The sequence below is a fragment of the Tamandua tetradactyla genome, chromosome 4, assembly GCF_023851605.1.
Source record: "Tamandua tetradactyla isolate mTamTet1 chromosome 4, mTamTet1.pri, whole genome shotgun sequence".
NCBI classification, from domain to species: domain Eukaryota; kingdom Metazoa; phylum Chordata; class Mammalia; order Pilosa; family Myrmecophagidae; genus Tamandua; species Tamandua tetradactyla.
This window is the reverse complement of record NC_135330.1, coordinates 160,965,366-160,986,190: the sequence shown is the minus strand read 5'-3', so window position 1 is coordinate 160,986,190 and position 20,825 is coordinate 160,965,366. Positions and strand designations below refer to the sequence as shown.

Sequence of the window (20,825 nt, the reverse complement as noted above, 5' to 3'; positions counted from 1 at the left end):
ATTTGAACTAATAGATCAGCCAGGACACTAAGGAGAGGTAGAAAAAATAGATATTACCCTGCTTAAGGGGCAACAATTCACTGGTTTGTAGCAAATACTCTTTTTCAGACCATTGCAGGTTCAGTAAATTTTCTTTTCATAGGCACTTAAACATTCTATTATTACCGTAAATGTAATATGAAGTCTGATAGATTTATGAGGCTAAAACTGAAAGAAAATAACAACCCAATTCATAGACTTATGTGCCCACATAAATGAATAAATACATATATGTGTATATATATATTGACTGAAGTTTCTCAGAAAATATGAACTAGTTGAGGGACTCATTTTATAATTTTGCTAATACCACACTTCACACATGTAGGGGCTTTCTCAAAAGAGGAGGAGGGAAAGCAAATATGAAAACTCATACTTTCTCTTACGCAAGTCTGTACTTTTATTATGAGGATATAGTGTACTTACTGGAAAGAAGAACTGCATCTGAATAAAACTCAAAACCTCATTTTAAAATTTTTCCATCAATAATTTTGTATTTCATTCAGAGAGGCAGCATTTACATAGCACAGAAAATAATATGGTTCACCTACACACTTCAGATGATTTTTACAAATCTTAAAATCATATCTAGACTTCAAAGACTTCTGGTCAAGTTGGCTGTGGAAATTCACATTTTTAAAACATCTTTATGAAAGTGGAATTGACATATAACAAACTATATGCATATTTAAAGTGTACAGCTTTTGTACACTTGAAAACATTGTCACAATCAAGATAATGCACCTACCCATCATCCCGTAAGTTTTTCCAAGACTCTTTGATACCTGCCCTCGTCTCCATGTGCTATCTGTAGGAAACCACTCATTTTCTCTCTGTCACTACACATCAGTTTGTATTTCTTAGCATTTTATATAAATAGAATCATATAGTATGAAGTCTTTTTTTGGCTTTCTTTCACTCAGCGTAATTATTCTAAAATTCATCTACATTATATTCATTGTGGATCAATAGTTCCTTCTTTTTTATTTAAAAATAAGCATTTCATCATGTGGATATACTATGGCTTTCTTTATCCAATCACCTGTTGATGGGCATAAGGGTTGTATCAAGTTTGAGTTATTACAAATAAAGCTGTTATGAGCATTCATGTACAAGTCTTTGTAAGGATATGTTCTTTCATTTCTCTTGGGTAGACCTACAGGTAGGATCACTGAATCATATGGTGGGTGCATATTTAAGGTTTAAAAAACCTGTCAAACTGTTTCATAATGTGATTGTGCCATTTTATATTTCCACGGTAAGTGCATGCGAGTTCTAGTTCCTCTACATCTTCACCACATTAGTCTACCTTCTAAAAAATTTTTACCCGTTTTAATAGGCATTTACTGGATTATCTCATGGCTTTAATCTGTATTACCCTAATTACTAATGATGCCAAGCATCTTTTCATTGCTTATTTGATGTCTTTTTGGAAAAGTGTTCAAATCTTTTGTTCAATATTTTTTATTGGATTGTTTGATATCTTATTACTGAATATTTTGAAGTTCATTATATATTCTGGGTACAAGTTCTTTATCAGATATATGACTTGCAATGACTTCCCCCCATTTGGTGGCTTGTTTTCAGTGTTATTCAAAGAGTGGGCATCTTAAATTTTGATGAAATCTAATTTATAAACTTTTTATTTCATGAATCATACCTCTTGTGCCATATCTAAGATATACTTTTCTAATCCAAGGACAAAAAGGTTTTTGCCTAGAATTTTTTTTTTTTTTTGGAGAAATTTTAGGTTTTACATTAAGGTTTAGGATCAATTTTGAGATAATTTTGGGGTTTGGTGTGAGGTACAGACTGACTGTCGTTTTTGTTTATTGCATGGCGATATCCAGTTTTTCCAGTAAGCTTTACAGAAAGACCATCCTTTTGTCAATTGAATTGGCTTTACCCCTTTGTTAAAGATCATTTGTTCCTATATATACGGATATTTTGGTGTACTCTCTTTTGTTTTCCTTTGATCTATTTGTCAACCATGAAGCCAATTCCACATTTTAAAAAAATTACTATTGCTTTATTAAAAGTCTTGATATCGGGTAATGTTAGTCCAACAACTTTGATCTTTTTAAGTTTTCAAATAGTTTTGGCCAGTTTAAATTAATTGCATTTCCTAATGAATTTTAGATTAATTTGGGGACAATTGGCATCTTAACAATATTGAATCTTCTCAGTCATGTACTCATTATAGTTCTCCATATACTTGGATTGTCATTTCTTTCAGCAGTTTTCTTAAGTCTTCATGTCTTTTATCAGATTTATCCCTAAGTACTTCATATTTTCATGATACAGTAAATATTACTTTTATTTTAATGTCCAATTTTTTGTCACTATTCTATAGAACTACAATTTGGATTTTTTATACTGATTTTGTATCTTGCAAACTTGCTAAAATCACCTTTAGTTCTAGACACTTTTTGCAGATTGCATTGGATTTTCTACATAGATAACCATAGATAAGCAAGACAGTCTTGCTTCTTCCTCATCATTCAGGGTGCCTTTTATTCTTTTTATTGACTGATCATACTGGCTAGAATGTGCACTGCAATGCTGAATAGAAATTGTGAGAGCAGAAATTTTATCTTTTATATGTACAAACATTTGAATTTGAAGTGTATTCATTGTTGTTTTGCATGGTTAAGCCATGTGAAGGGGGGATTATTTCTTCATTGACTTATTTATTCATTTGTACATCTGTATTAAGTAATGCCAGAAATGTTTATAGCTTATTAACAAATGAGGATAGCCATATCAGTTCCACTAATGAAACCCACATCTACACAACATAGCACACAAAATAAAACAAACCAATTGATATTATTAAAATGGATTCAACTTTATGCAATTTGTTGTAGCTACAAAATAGTACTTTTTAATATGGTAAATTATGAATTGTCAGATAGGTTGAAATAAAATGAATGGATGAATTTTTGGTTGCCCTGACATCCTACTTATTACTTAGCTTCTAAATAAATTTTACATTGAGTAGCTTATAAGGGAACATAGATATTAGTAGAAGAAAGGACTCACTGATTATACAACCTCAGTTCTTAAGATCAAGAATCACGTGCAAGGAAACATTCATTTAAAAAAAAAAAACCTTTTCTATCCATTTAAAAATATTTCAAATACACAGTCCATTTTTTTTTTTTTTTTGCATGGGCAAGCACCAGGGACAGTTCATTTTTAGTGTTAGATACATTAGAGATTTGTAATAATTGAAAAGTTTAAAAAGAATTAGAGATGTCAACATTGTATATTTAAAATATATTAGATCATGTCTCCATTCATGTAAAAACATTAAATGCTTAAAATATGTCAGTTCCTATCAATATATTTTCCTCTATCTAAGAGCTCAAGCCAGTAAACACGTATTTTGGCCTGTTTTTGAATGGATCTGAGTATCAAATACACTAAATACTTTGTGTGCCCAGAAATAGCAATTAGCAAAGTGAGATTGTAATCGTGATTTATTTGACTTCATTGACTATGTTCTTTCCATTACACCAACTTCCTTCAGACCATTTTAAAGTTATTAATAAAGAAAGAGGGAGAATGAGAGACAGAGAGAGAAAAAAAAAATTTAGGAAGAATAAAAGACAACCATTTTTTTTTTCCCCTTGGGAAGAATCTCATAACAAGAGTAGAATTCTGCCCCTCTATAATTTGTGAATTTTTTTTTTTTCCTACTCCTCCTCTTTCTTCTGAGAAGCTTTACTGAACTCTCTCTTTCCTGGTGTGAGATGCAGATGCATCCTTGTTAGAGGCATGGTCTTTTCCTGTTTAGAGAACGTTTACAATAGCAAATTAAATAATTACCTGATGTGGAAAAATTCATTAGGGAGTAAATTGAGTCTTCAAATCATTTTGTCCATGATATAAATTGAGCATGAAGTCTTATTTCTTCAGAGATTAAAAGCACACTGGAGTTGAACCCATGAAATGTATTTCTATAGAAAGACATTCCAGTACATATACTTTAGAATTTTAATAAACTCAAAAGTACTTACTGAATGTCCACTATGTTCACAGAATTGTATTTAATCCAAAGACTATAACAAAGGCATATATAACCTGGCTGGGAAGACTGTATTATTCTATAACAAACACATCCAGGTGTACATTCTTGCATTGTTTAGAATACCAGAATTCTTCTGTAATTTCTTCTGGTTTCAAAAGGAATAATTTTCAGGAGTGCACAGCTGGCTCAGTGTTAGAATGCACACCTTCCATGCAAGAAACCCGGGTTCGATTCTCAGACCACACCCGCCCCAGACCAAAATACATTTTCACAGCCATGCTTTCCTTTTAAGATTTCACAAAACTGCTTTTTCTTGGTTGTGCAATTGTAGTCAGGTGCAACATAAGACTTTCCTTTTTACTTTATGCCCTAAATTAGGTCAGACTTAGTGTTTGTTCACAGAATTGATGAGTCCCCTTTTTCCCCACTTAACCTTTACTTGGTTACTCTTCTAAATCTACCACTTATTAGATAAATAACCTTGTACAAGTTCTTTAATCTCTTTGGTCTCAGGTTCTTACTTTTAACAAAAGCTATATATTTATATCTTTGTATTCCTAAGACTGGCTGATATGACATACATTAAATAAATACTTATTACATTAATAGTCATTTAATTATTGTCAGGTTTTAACTTAAAATGGAAAAAGTACAATTAGATTAATTAGAATCACCAGAACCATTTTTCCATGTTATAAACCTTATTTATTGTTGATGGTTGATAGCATTATATTGATGCAGATATTTGGCAGCTCTATCTCAACAACTAAAACTATTTCAAAGAAAATGGATGAGCAATAGAATATTTTTTCAACCTCTTTTAAAATGCCTGAAACACAAAGAATAAACCTGATTACAACATAAGTAAAATTACTAAAGAAAATATAATAAAGAAATTTATTTAGCATTAATTAATTGATTAATTTAATCAGTATACCAAAATATAGAGCATAAGGAAGCATAAATTCTTTAGTTTACTTCTATCCATCAATAATTTTATTTGACTATTAATTCTACTTTAGACTCTAGTCTTAACATTATTCTTTTTCAATTTATGTATTTCAAAGTATTTGCGTTTAATTTCTTATATTTAAAAGTAATTTACTTAGAAATGCATTGATGTTAAAGAATGACAGTAACTAAACCAATACATATTTATCCCCAAAGAGGTGTTTTTTTTGTTTTTGTGAGCAGGCACCAGAAACCAAACCCAGATCTCTGGTATAGCAGGCGAGAATTCTGCCTGCTGAGCCACTGTGGTCTACCCTCCAATGAGTTTTAAGTTGGCATGCTGTCATCATTATTCATTAAAAGGTGGGTTGAATAACTTACACCAGAGCTACCTCCCACAGTTTTGCTTTTTTGGGGGGTTTGGGGTGGGAGATGGGGTTATTTACAAGAATGCCATTGTACAAAAGAAAAATAACGGTGAGGTCTGTGTTCAAGAAAAATAATTTAAATTTAATTTGATACCAGAGTTTTATATTCAAGGGGTCAAATATCCAAGAAGAGTATGTGTAGATCCTTATAGATTTTTGATCTGCATTAAAAGTTATTGAAAATAGTCTATTTTTCATAATTCATGTTATGCTTCAAAATCTTTGAAACAACTCCATGTAAGTTCATGCATTTGTGGACCTTAACTTTCTGTCTGTAACTTTCTGGTTGTTAATCAGATTTGGCATTTGGCTTAAGTTTTGATGAGAAGGTTGCAGCTTTGATTAGAAAGAGAGATTTTAGACAAAAGTATATTTTCCCTTATCAAGGGTCATTAAGAAATAAGGTATCCAGCGAAAGACAAGCTGGAACTCATTAGTTTGCTTAATAAAACACTTATGAGGAACACTGTGTACTCAAAGAATGGCTATATTTATATGGCCTTTTAAATAAACAAAGCAAAGCCAAAAATTACAAGCAAAATGACATAAAATAGATTTATTAAAAGATAAAAGTTGAACAGCTAGAAAACCACCTGCATGTCATTATCCAATACATCATAGAAATACATTTTTTTTTCTAATGGAGTAAACTAGGCTTTTAGAGAATATATTTAATCCTATACCATATTTTTTTAGCACAATGGTTGATATTGTTTATACTTTAACATCCCTTCAAGTGAAATATGAGATGTCAATTTAAATTTCTTAGAGTGCTGCAAACAAAAGTGCATGAAACCCTATTATACTGACATGTCTTATATTTTGTTCATACATCGAAGAAACCTTACAGCCAAAGCAAAAGAAAGTGGTACTAAGTTTAATGTTAATTTATGAGTAACCTGTTGTATTCACTTTTCTAATGGGAGACGTTGTGTTGCACAATAATAGGTAGATTATTGTTATTAACTCAAATTATTATATTAAATACAAAATTACCTTAAAATAAAACTGTTCATTAATATGTGCTAAGAATACTTAAAATAGAGAAAAATGTATGAAGTTGAATGAGTAAAGTTAAAGATTGGTGATTTTGAATGCAAACATAAGGCAATAACAAAAAGTTATTAGCATGCAAATTTTGTGATGTTCTAGACCACTTTTTTTCATAGATTCTGTTGACTTAAAAACTATAATGTGACATCTAGCAAGAATTTTTAAACTCTTTGAGAATTCTTCCTGAGAATGGATGCTGAAAACAATGATGATGCATTGTCCTGTATAATATATGTGATGTATAAATGTAGGGAAACATCTTGCACCAGGCACAGAATAAATGGTCAATAAATCCAGCCATTTTTATAATTAAGGAAGTTGTTTTTTCCCCTAAGAAAATAAAAAGTTGATAATGACTACAGTAAGCGCAAAAATATAAGTTATTTGATGTTCGGTATTTATGTGGAATCTATAAAGTGTATATTAATGTGCAAATGGTAGGATGGCTCATGCTTTAGATATTAGAATTAATTCAGAAAGGAGGTAACAGTAGGCAACCTTCATAAAGAATGCTTTTCCATTTACATCACATTCTATAACTGAATTCCATTTTAATTTTAACGATGCATTCTCATGAAGAAAAAATGCTTTGGCCCCAAATTGTAAAAAAGTTCACATTAAGATTCCTAGTATTTTTGGGGGGAGTGTTCTGTCTTTTTATTTTTTTCCTTGGGTGCATGGTCTGGGAATCAAACCCGGTTCTGCCATGCTAGTCTATCTTAATTAATGTAAGAATTATATATACTTAATTCACTAATGTTGATCCTGAAAAAAGAGTGAGAAACAATCAATCATAATGATTTTCATATACACTCACATTCTCATTCATTCAAAACCAATGAAATTCAAAACCAACTTAAATTTAATTTAAAATTAAATTTAATTAAATTAATTTAATTTAATTTAAAATTTACTTTGAGACAGTAAAAACTATCAATACAGTGTAAATATTATTTAATTATTTAATTTACACTGTATTGATATTATTTACACTTTATTGATAGTTTTTACTATCTCAAAGTAAATTCAATTTTACACTGTTGCCTGGTTCAGCTACTCCTTCAGTTTCCAATTCCCAGTGCCCCGACTGAAGAAAAATAAAAACTTTGGAGACAGTGTGTACATTTAAATATAAATACACTTCCTCCTACTCCTCCCTTGCATTAGCCCCTATTTCTTTCATTCATTCAATCAATCAAACGAAAAGCATTCACTGAAAAGTTGCACTGCATAGATACATTAGTGACCGGGAATTTGGAATAAAATAACAATAATAGTATTTACAAAGCATAAACAACAAACAAAATCAAACAAACAAAAACACACCAACCTTTTTTTCAAAAAATTCAGAGATAAGTGGTAACACAACTAAAAATTATCACATCTTGTCATAATCTCTACAATAAAAATATGTCCATAAATTTGTAGGAAAGTGAAAGAGGTAATGGGCACCTTTATATTAAAATTTTATTGAACCTAATTAAGTAATGCCTATTAAGGTGGTATGGAATTACGTATCATGCACTAAACTGGAAAGATTTCCCTGTTCTTAAAAGAAATGTAACTGCGCTGTGCTGACATGGTTACATTTTCAAGAACTTTGGGAGCCAGTGGTTAAAAACAGCCATTGTTTAAACAGCATTAAATAAATTATCTTTTAAAATAGTCATTAAATACTCAAAATTCATAGCTTCCTAATTATTTTATTTTACTATTATTTTCATTCAAGGTTATTTATACTGTAGAATGGTGTGCTACTATCTCTTTCTAATTCCACATTCAATAGTGTCATATTGGAAATATGAAATCAGCTATGATAGGGGTATTTCCAACACAAAAATTGACAAACACGACAATACAAAACAAAAACAATAAAAAAAACAAAGTTGTTTTTTAAATGAGCCAGTTGATAAACATTTCCAGCACACAATTAGAGGCTGAAAAGGAAGACATCTAATCATCTGATTCACAACTGTATTACAGTAAAAAAAGCAAATGACAAAAAAATGATAAATCATGTTGACTTCAACACTTAAAGATATGTTAAAATGTCTTAAACATGAAAAATGAAAAAATATAAAATCTTCTACAGTAAATATATTTATGTTCTCAAATGGGAAAAACTTCTACAATGAATATTAGGAATATTTTTAAGAATAATATTTTCTTTCATTTACATTGGTAACTTTCAAATAGGAGACTATCAAAGCTACATTAGTTCCTAACTTATACAATATGGCAATCCAATGAATTACGGTATTTAGAATTGAAATTATCTGCACTTAAAATGCTTAAAAATCTTATATTGACTTTATCTTCTTCCTGATTTTCATAGCAATTAGAGGAACAGCGTCCAAACTAAAATGCCACGTGGCATCTCTTCAAACACATAAAGGGTTCAAGAACACAGGGAGACAAAATTCTATTCTACATCCTCTCTTCTCTGCTCTTTTCTAGCATTCTGGAACTCTAGAAAGAACTTACTCTCCCATCCCTGAAGAAGTCTATATTTCCCCCTACTAAATTTGGTCCTTTTCTTCTCCTCTCCACCCTGTGCCCTCCCACCCAGAGCCCATTCCAGACTAATCCCACACAGCCTGCCCTTGCTACTCACAACCCCTGAACAGTCCACTCCGATGTCCCAAGCACACTGTCACTATGATGGCTTTTAGTTCAAGAATTCTGCCCTTTGGGCAACTTCATAAATGTATTCGGGGTTGGGGAAGGCTCTGGGCAGGTGCACATTAATCATTTTTGGTCTATAGAAAAATCTAAACTTTGATGCAGTTGACATCAGCAATATCAGACCTTATGAATATAATTCCTTGAGCTATGATTTATATGAAATTTGCCATAGTATAATTTTATATGTAATAAACAAAGAGAAAGACCACATTCTAAAGAAGAATAGCAATTTATTATCACATTAGCGAGACTACAATGTAACTTTTAAATAAAATCACCAAGTACTTTGTGAGTGGTTAGAAGAAATAATACTCTATATAAAAATTTGAGTTAATTAGAGGTAACCTGCATAAAATATATGAAAGAATTGAGCAGTAGAGATAAAGTTCAATATCAAAATTTGATTAGGAATTTGCTGTCATCATCAGAATATTACTTTCCAGTCTCCACAATCTAAGTGATTTATACAGCTACACGTGTAACTTCAAAAAAATTAGCTTCAAGTTACTTTATAAATGCACATTTGAGATACTATATTACTTTATATTATTTTGAGTCTATTAAATAATTCCTCAATGCTCATTCAATTAAATTGATAGGTGGAAATCATGATTTACCTTGAGATGTTAGTATATTTTTTCCATAAAGACTAAATTTTTCTTAGTATATTTTTCTTTATGGAAATCTTTTTAGTTACTAAAAAAAGTCTAAACACTTAAGTAGTACTTCATGTCTAAAATGCCATTTTACCAAAAGCCAAATAAATATATGAATGTACAAAATAAGACTTGGATTAATGGTAGAGCAGGTGAAAATTATGGAAAGCATAAAATTATTGATCCTGCTTTTTTGAATATCACCTTTCCTCCTAACTTTGAGGAGAAAATCAGTTGGCGTTTTTTTTTTTTTCATATATAATTACCCTACATTTTTATAATTTAAAAGCCCAGTTACTGATTGAATGGAAAGAAGGTGCTAGTATTCATCTTTAATCTTTTAATGTAGGGACAGGTCTTTTCTTGGAGAATATAGTCACTGAATATCTGAGCAGAGTTGGCATAAACCACACCCATGACACATCCTACCTTTTTAAAAATATAATTTCACTTCCTTTGAAGCAGAGAAAGTATTAAAACATTGGCAAGTCTTAGATGTATTCTAGGGGGTAAAATAGCTCCAAGAGCTGAGGATATAGGAAACAAGGGAAAGCTGCCTAAACAGGACCTTTTTTATCTGGCCCCATAATAGCTCTTTAGGCATTAAGGAAATGGATAAAGCCTAGGATGGGAGTTAATTAGCTCATCCTGGCAGTAACTGACCAAGAATTTGGGACAGAAGTCCAGTACAACTTAACTAAATTATCTCGTATATCCTTAACATTTCTCAGGCAAAGCATAAGCTGGCTCTAGGAGGTCTTCTTTTAGCCAGGCAAGGGAACCATAATTTACAGCATAATCATCAGATAAGAACCTCAACTTCTAGAAACAGTGATTATTTATTATTCTTAATCATTTCCCTCTCTTATTTCTGTATGCCTTTTTGTCACAAAGTATCTGGATATGTCCAAAATGCAGAAAAGGCCTCTTTCTATGTGAAATTTTGTCACTGGGTAACTTTTAAGCATATATGGGACCAAGTAGGTCAAGACTAAAACAAAAAAAAAATTGTTTTTCTTTGTATAGATTCCAGGAATTGAAAACAATATGTTATTCATTGGGTAGTGGAGAACTGGCACAAAGCTCCACTTCAATGACCTTTACCTGCCAGAAAAAAGTGGTCACGTACATTAACTGTACTGAAATTTTATCTTTCCTCCCCATATTGTTTTCCTGCCCATTTTATTTTTTCTTTCCTCCCCATATTGTTCTAGCTCCTTTGGCCCCAAATACTTGGAATTCCCGTTTCAAGGAGATGACTAGTGTTATTTAGTAAACTTACTTTTCACTTTATATGAACAAGTAGGAAGCCCACATTATTAATTAAACATTGTTTAATCTTATGGAATTATTACATGGAGACTATTTTCTCAAAAAAATGATATTTTGAAATTAATGAATGGTATTGAAATTCATTTCCCATTTATATAGGAATAACTATTAAATTCCTGCATAAATGATCACATTTTAGAAATGACTTGTATTAGGCAACAAATTAAAAACATGAAAAAATTTAATTCAAGAGGTTAAAATCATTAAACAGGAATGTTGCTTTTTAATTAGAAATGAAAACATTGAACTCATAGACATATTTTTCTGATTTGACATGAAGATGCACTATATTCAAGTCACTTTAAAATTCTGTCAGTAGGGCCAATTGTGTGATTATTTTGAAGGGAATTTTAAAAAGGACAGAGAACTAATAGTTTTATTCTATCACTAATAATTTCAGTATGATGTATTAAGCAGTATCTTAAATCATGAAAATAATATAGTCAGAAGGCAAAAATTGAAACAGTACACGAGTATGAAATGAAAGTAAATGCCATTCTCATGTAACTCTCCTTTCACTATTACTTAGAAGTAACCATTGTTAAGAATTTATGCTTATGCTTTCAGAAATTATTGTAGAAAATACAGGAAGCCTTATTTTTGCACAATTACTTCAGGTTAATCCAGTCTTCTGTATTTTGCTTTTTACCCCAAATACAGCATGAATTTACTTCAGTTGCTTCTGTTTGTTTTTTTTTCTAAAAATATAATGGCCCTTTCTTATGCTAATCTTTTAATTTTCTTTTTTCTCATTCATATAAATTTCATACCAATTTAATGTTTGAAGCCCTGAAAATTAGCTTCTACAAAGAACAATATTCATGTACCTGATATACACTATATATATTACACAATGTGTACATATATTTTATAATAATTACATTATCATCTTTCAACTTGGATAGTCATCAAAGATAGCATTTCAGGGTTTAGTGGTAGAATGCTGCCTTTCATGCGGGAGACCTGGGTTCAATTGCCGGACAATACACACACACATACAAAAATGAAGCATTTATTCACTTAAACCATTTGTGCAAAATTCCACGAAAGTAGACAGGTAGGAAATATAAAACCTTTAAAATTATTCATTATCAATGCTATCCCCATAAATTAGCTGAGAGCCATTCACCATAATGTGGTTACTATTTGCATACAAAGTGCAAGTTCAATGGTTTTTACAATGTTTTCATATCTATTTGGAATCTAAATATAGTCTAATGGGAGGCAATGAGGCAGCAAAGTGGACAGAAAAAAATAAATTTAAAAGTTTAAAAAATAGAAAATAAGAGAAATTGATTCACATTAAAAAACAAATAGGAGTGATCTATCCCTTTCTATGATATATAGCCAGCCTTCAGACAAAGTATAGACTTGAACTTCCTACTGATTACTTCCATGGAACTTTGCACAAATAGTTTTATGGAGTCCTCTAATGTTGACTATATGAATGGGATGCAATTCAACGACTAAAACCATGTTTCTGTTTTCTAGTGAGGTAGAGGTGTTGCTCCAGACTAAAGTTTTGGTAAAATAAATGTTTTTTTGTTACACCATTAATGGCTATAGAAAAATACAGAATTGAACAATATGATGACAGATTTAATAGAACAGCACTCAGTAATTTTACTCTAAAGGCTCCAGTCTATTACAATACAACATGGTATAGGTGAAAATTTTGCTTCATTTCAGTATGTTAAAATAGAAAGTAAATAAAATGGAGACAACAAATCTCGTTATTTAGAGGTGATTTTAAAATAATGTCATTAAATTCTTTATTTTTAAAATGCATATTTCTATTTCTCAATCATCATTCAGTAAGCTAAATGAGTAAAATGGAATCAAATCCGTGGTTTAAATTGATAGTAGTAGGATAGGTTCAGTTCCCGGAGCCTGCCTGTGCCAAAAAAAAAAAAAAAACAAACCAAAAAACCTGAATAGTAGTATGATAGACCTACCAGAGTAAATTAATTAATGTGCAAATGCATTTAAATTGTTCTGTTTTTATAAATGTGTATAAGAACCCACATGTTTAATTAACAAACACATTAAGTCATGAATTTTCTTAGATGTCTGAACACAGCCTTGAGAGATCATATAATTATGCCTTTTTTCAGGAGTGAGTTATGAATCCTCTTCTCAAATATTCCTGGTGAAAGAAATATATATTTTGCTTCCTCAATCACTGCAGTGAACTGCAACTCTTAAAATCAGAAAATTGAACATTTTACCTTCAATTACCTTTTCTATTATCAAAAGAAAATATATTAATATAACGTGTACAATAGGGTCTATATTCATTCCATTCTGCTGTAGATACTATCTTTTGCTTTCAACAGCTATTATCCAAAAAAAAAGCTAGTGGCGTTCTTTCGTTTTATGAATGTGCTCAATATTTGCATAATGATTCCTTTCAAAAGATGAGAGAATGAACGAGGAATAAATAAATCACAACCTCCCTGCATAATGAGTCTACCTTTAAAGATGGATCACACATGGCCATGCTTGAATGCACCCAATATATCAATATTTATTAAGCAGACAAAAAGTCAATTGAAGCATAACTTGCTTTGTGCTAAGAAAGAAGAAACACAAAAAAGAGTATGGGAGGATTATTTAAAAGAAAATTAATAACCCTATCCAAAGTCAATACCAGAAGCTCCTATTGAATCTTTTTTTTTTTTCAAATCTCTATGGAATTGAATAAACCATCTACACAAGGAATTAGAGAAGATAATATGCAATGACCATGCCCTGCCAGAATGCCTGAGTTCTTAAAACAAGGATCTTCAAACTCCATTTAAAAGATGTTTTGTACCATTTGCATACATTGTATAAGAATTAGTGCTGAGTTAATATGGATATGTGTTTTATTTCCCCAACTGGTGTGCATTCCTTAAGTACAAGGTCATCCCGTTGACATTGTGAAATCTGCAGAGCTGTGTTTAGCCTACATGAACTAGTGGATGGTGAAGAAAACTGGCACAGTATATTTGAAACATTATCATTCATATATGAAAAACCAAACCAAACCAAATAAAATGCCACCCCAAGGATGATGGCTATTGCCGTTTCTTGATTATAATAATAAAACTGCTCAGCATTCTATGTGCCAAGCCCTTTGTTTATCACTTTTCCTGCATTAATTGCTCAATCCTAACAAAAGCCTGTGAATTGGCTTTTGTTATTTTCATAATAATGAAATCAAATGTGTAGATGAGGAAATTAGAGATGTGAAATTATTTTGCCACAGGTTACAAGAGTAGTAACTAGAAATTCTAGGCTTTGAACACAGATTTTTCTGATTTCATGGACCATGCTTTTAGTCATCACACTACACTTGAACCACACCTTGATCATCTTGTAAACAATCTATCTGTACAACATGTTTGATAAAATCAGAGATTTAAGAATTTAAAGTAATTCTTCAGATGTCACTTTTGACCTGACAATAAAAAATGTAACCCCACACATATTTAAAATATATACTTATGTTCACAAAACATAGATGTAAAGGTGGAAACAACTTAAACATCCATCAACAAATGAACGGCTAAACAAAATGTAGTACATACATATGATGGGATATTATTCATTTAATAAAAGGATTAAAGTTCTGATACAATCTAAAACTTGGGTGAACTTTGAAAACATGCTGAGCAAAATAGGCCAGACACATAAATATAAATAGTGTATGTTTCCACTTACAGGCAACTTCAGAGAGACAAAAAATGGATTAGTAGTTTCCAGGGGCAGAGGGAATGGATAATGGGAATTTATTGCTTAACGGGTAGAGTTTCTGTTTGGTATGATGAAAATGTTTTTGTAATGGGTGGTACTGATGGTATATTGTGACTATAGTTAACACCATTGAAAGGAACACTTAAAAATGGCTAAAATGGGGAATTTTGTAATTTTTATACATGTGTGATCACAGTATTTTTTTAAGTAAATGTAACAAATGTTAAAAATATTTATCTCTGGATGGCATTAAAAAAAGAGGTAAATCATTTAAACTCGTATTGCCTCATTTTCTACAACTGTAACATAGATATTAAATGTTTAGGAATATTATTTTAGGTTTTGTGGGCATGTGTATGTTTCATTTCTGTGTTTTTATTTTCCCCTTCCCTCATTCCAGCACCTGCCTGGTCCAATATTTATGGAGCCCTGATGAAGGGCAGACAATGAAGGAATCTTCACGTCTTTGTGACTTTTACTTTATACAAGTTGAAGCCCAAGAAAAGGAAATTCCCGGGCCAAGATCAAAATGTCTCAAAGAACAATGGCAGAAATTCAGGTATGGAAGAAAAAAAAAAGTCAATGGTGATTAAAAAAATCTAAGTATTCTTATAGCTTTTAATTTTAATAAGCACATGCACTTTTTTAAAAAAAGAACAAATACTTCTTAAACTTACCTTTTATTTTTCAGCACACATGTGATATCAACCAAAGAATAGACTAAGGGGTGAGGAAATAAGCAAAACTTACCTTTCATATAACAAGTAAAATTTTTAAAAGATGCAAATTGACTAAAGAGCAGACATTTTCAATATTCTTTGATGCCTAATTTCAGTTAATTTGGTTTTGCTCATTTCTATAAGATCTTTGTTTAAAAACTATATGTTTCTCTAAGTTAATCAATTCCAGGGACACTGAACAACTGAGTGCAAATGAAGAATAATTACACAGCAGGTTGAAGGAAGGATAGAGGCTGGGGACAGGAAAATGATTTGATGCTAAGGGTAAGACCCTCTGGGGCCACAATTCACTATGCTCTCAGTTTAGAACTAGAATGCCAGAGCAGGGTCTGGGCAAAGTTAGTGACAAAAGGAGTAAAGGACATATCTGGCTAGAGGGTCTCCTTAAGACTGACTCTAAAGGGAGGTCTTCTCTTGACTGAGTCCATTTACTTATTTCTGATGATCATTCTAGTTCCCTTCCTCTTTTCAGTTTAGTTTAGTGTGCACCTCCTCTGTTTTAGGCCCTTTGTCGACTGTTTCTTTCCTTTATTACCCTGTTAAACATCTCAAAAGAACAATCTGAAAATTATGTTATGCAGTTTCTGACTCTGAGGCCTCCATGTCATCCAAAGAGGAAAGGGATAAAAGTTTCACTTCTTACCCTTTCAGGGTTTCACATAAGATACCATTAAAAAAGAAGAAAAAAAAAATCTTCTACTTTTGAAAAAAATCCAAAGCTCTGAAAAACATTGGTCTATTCACACTTCATTTATTTCTTACTGCTCATTTACTCTATAATATTCTTACGATCTAGTTTCCAATCTCTACTCCACTGAAACAATCTCTTAAAGTCACATCTAGACTTAGTGGATAAGGTTAGTTCATTCGCTCTTCTCGGTCCACAAACTTTCCCATCTCTCTGCATCACTGGAAACTAGCAATATCCTCCTTTAAAACACTCTTCCTTACTTTGCTCTCCTTGGGCAATCTACTTTCCTAGTTACACTCTGGCTGCCCTAAAAGCTATATTCCCCTGAATTCTTCCCCTGATTCAGTGAATAAGATTCACTGAATCTTATTACTCCAGCCGATATCTATGGATAAAGCAATATATGGTGGGGAAGAAATAGTGAATGTGGATTTTTGGATTTTCCACCAAATATACTCAAATATACTATGAGTTCTGAACATGGTAGGTGTTTGTCATGGACTACTATTCCATCATATCAGATTTTTCCTTCTAGCTGCTCCAGAACACTGGAAGATAGAAGGATTTTTTTTCTTAATCATCACAATCTACTTTCTTTTTTTTCTTGTGAAAAATAACATATATACAGAAAAACAGCAAATTTCAAGCACAACACAAGAATTATTTGTAGAACAGATTTAGATTTTGGTATGGTCACAATTCTACAATTTTAGGTTTTTACTTCTAGCTACTATAAGATAATGAAAACTAAAAGAAATATCAATATAATGACTCAGAAATCAAATTCATCTGTTGAACTTACCTTCTCTGGATTATTCTACCATCAGCTTTGATCTTTATCATTATCAATAATATGGGATGGGGAATAGAACTAGCTGATGCTCTGGAAAGGATGGCCCCTCTACATTTCAGGACTTACCTGGTACAAGGATTCATATGGAGGTTGGAGGTTTCTTGAAAGTTACCCTAGTGCATGGAACCTTTGTAGAATCTTATATATTGCCCTAGGTATTCTTTAGGATTCGTTGGAAGGTTTGGCTGGGGTTTGACAAGTTATGGTAGGTATCGATGTTTAACTGAAGCTTTCATAAGAGTGACCTCCAGAGTAGCCTCTTGACTCTATTTGAACTCTGTCAGCCACTGATACCTTATTTGTTACACTTCCTTTCCCCCTTTTGGTCACAATGGCATTGTTGATCCCATGGTGCCAGGACCAGACGCATCCCTGGAAGTCATCTCCCACATCACCAGGGAGACTTTCACCCCTGAATCTCATGTCCCATGTAGGGGGAAGGGCAATAATTTCACTTGCACATTTTGGCTTAGAGAGAAAGAGGCCACATCTGAGCAACAAAAGAGGTCCTCCAGAAGCAACTCTTAGGCATACCTATAGGTAGACTAACTTTCTCTGCTACATACATAAACTTCACAAGAGCAAGCCTCAAGATCAAGGTTTTGGCCTATTGACTTGGGTGTCCTTAATGTTTGACATAGTTTCAGGGGTTTCCCGAGTGGTAAAGTTTCATTGTTCCACATTTTTTTCTCCCATCCCTCAAGAAACTATGCTAATAATTTTTGATTATATGCTTAATATACTCTGGGATATATTCAGTCATTACATTAAGCTATACAGGGTTAAAGGATCTCATTCTTATTCTGGGCTCCCTGTGTTCAGATTGTTTAAATTATCTATCCACAGTTTGAATTAGATTATGTGCTAAAGAAAATTTAGGTTCTGGACAAAATAAACTTTTCTTCCTTTGGTCTCAAGGAGTAGATACAGTTCTAATATAGACTATATTAGATAATATATATTAGATATATATATATATTATGTATCTAATATAACATATAGACAATGTCTTCCTTGTCTGTGATTCTGAATTTCCTTAATCAGTTAGTTTTAAAATCTTAAAAATCCAGCTTCTTAATGTAATATTTCCATGATGACAATGTGTGACAAGAAGGTTATTGAAATAACCAGTTGATTCAGTCAAAGCACTATGCTGAAGGTAGAAGCCGAAGAATGGATATCTTTTTTTTTTCAGTGTATACTAAAAAACACGCTACTTTATTGACTGACTGTCTTAATGTCTTGTGTCTTATAGGGGTTTTATGCTCAGATCCTATACATTTCTATATTCATTTGCTTTATTTTTTTACTTTTTATTATTTTTTCATACAGTGATTTTAAATAAATAAAATAAAGAATGGGCTATATTGCCTCTACCCTGTGTGAATTTTAATAATTCTCACACCCAAGTTATACATGTTTTAGACTTAAATAACCTCTGTCTTGTGAAAGGGTGGTGATACAAGTTTGATGAACATTTAACTGAATGTAGCTTTTTGATGGCTGATACTGATGACAGTGGTACTTCTTAGTATGTACGGCTGGAAAAGCATTGAGTGAGGCGAAAATCATTCTGATAGTTCCATCACTTAGCATAGTTTTCAAGATCTTTGGGAAAACAGTTCGCTTTATATTTATGCTTTTGAGAAAATGATTAGGGCTATATTCATTTCACATCCTTTTTAAGGGGCAGTAAATTGTTTAACAAAAATTTTCAAATATGGGAAATGAATTTCTGAGACCATTAGCCATATCCCACAATCACTTTCATTTCATTATTTCAATGTGAGTTCAGTAGGGGATGTATATTTCAAATCTAAGAAGGAAAAACAAACAAATTTCTAATTATACAAAGTTACAATGCAAATTTATAATTTTTAAAGAGATATTTCAAACAAGTATTGTTAATAAACTGGCAAAATTACAAATTGAAATGCGCATTTTTAACATCCATATTTGAAAGAACTTTTGAAATAATTGTCTCAGGCCAACCAAAGAAATTATTCTTGTATATTTTTTCTTGGCTATGCGCTTCACAATAAGCAATAACTATATTTATCAGGAAGACAACCTACCTACTCATCAGCTGCCTAGAATGAAATCCCAAGAAAGAATATAGTTGAAAATAAATGGTCATGTCAATGCTTTATATGAAATTCTTGGAAAGCCCAGTACCTGGGTACAGGTTTAAGGTCTGTAGACATCGGAAGGCCCAAACATTTCTCTTAGGTATTAGTGTATATTTGCTACACTTAAAAATAGTAAATAATAGAACAAAATATTTGTATGGGCTGATAGAAGTACATACTATGTGGAAACTACTTAAATGCATTTAGAGTTTTCCATTAATATTTTTCTCACTACTGTGAAATTATTTGTTTATAAGACTGTATCTCCCCATTTGGCTCCAGCCCTACACCCAGCCCCAGACTGTGTAATCTATGGTGAGAAATGCTCTTATTCACGGTTGTGGCCATAGTATTACAGAGCCTGTTACAAAGTAGACACTGAAGACTTATTGAATGAAGGAATTCCTATGTCAGGCTCTGCAAATCACCACCCCTTGATGATTTGTTCTCTTCATTCTGTTCCTTGATGCATAATGGCTTCACAGTCTTGCTGACAAGCTGTTCCCTGTTTATTTGAGCATTATTACCTAATCAGTACAGAATTCTCGACAGTCACATCCGGATGTTCAATAGCCAGTGGCCTGACTCTTGTTATCTACACTTCTCACGCACACCTTATCTTCCTCATGGCAATTCTGCCTGACTATCTGGATCCATATTTCTTAAATTTTTAATATTATTTCCAAACAACTCTGACCTCTGTGCTTGGAATCCTAACATCCATTCATTCCTTCCCTGAATTCTTGTAACTACTGGATCCCAAATCTGAACTGAACATCCAAGCTATTCCAGAACTAGGCATTCTGTACCTGCTTTTTAATTCTGAATATTGAACCTCTTTTGTTTGCTGAATTTAATTATCTTAAAAGTATCATGCACAAACATCCTTTATACAATAACAGAGATAAGGTCTTAGTGCTTTGCCTTTCCTGAAAACAGGGATAATCAAACCTGACTCCAACCACTATTGCCCCCCAAATCCCAAAGTGCTAGGCTGAATTACTCCTGTCCAAGACCTCTTCTAGGGTCTGTGCATTTCAAACTGTATGAAAGGAAACAGATAAAAGAAAAATAATAAAAATATTATAGAAAAAAATAACGGAGGAACTGGGTAGAAAGGAAGATCTCATCAAAGATCATGGATCATAAGTGAAATGGTAATTTTGGATAACAAGAATGGTGATTCTGAAAATGGAAAAAGGGAGAAAAATGGGTACAGCAATAGTGAGAAAGATGAGCTCTCTCTCTACTACTTTTATCTCGCCACAGGAGTAATAGGTAGGAGAGTTTTATTGCAAGAGAGAGAATTGAAATAGATGAAATTGTGATCTTAAGGAAACAGACACGGTTTTCAAAATTGCTGTGGTTCTCTAGGGCATCAAGATATTTTGAATTTTTTACAATATGACTGTATGATTGTGAAAAGCTTGTGTCTGATGCTCCTTTTTTCCAGGATATATACAGATAAGTTAAAAAATATGGATAACAAATAAATAA

General features: G+C 32.1%; 1 long non-coding RNA gene across 3 annotated transcripts in view; it reads right to left on the bottom strand.

Annotated features, from left to right (window-relative positions):
• The window catches only part of LOC143679484 (uncharacterized), a 263,205-nt gene that overhangs the window by 142,131 nt on the left and 100,249 nt on the right, over positions 1-20,825 (bottom strand). Inside the window, exon 3 of one of the 3 annotated variants that reach the window (XR_013173793.1) lies at positions 18,863-19,015. The exons of the other annotated variants lie outside the window; for them this stretch is intronic. This is a non-coding gene — a long non-coding RNA (uncharacterized LOC143679484). Of the gene's footprint in view, positions 1-18,862; positions 19,016-20,825 lie in introns of those variants that run through there. 3 annotated transcript variants of the gene reach the window in all.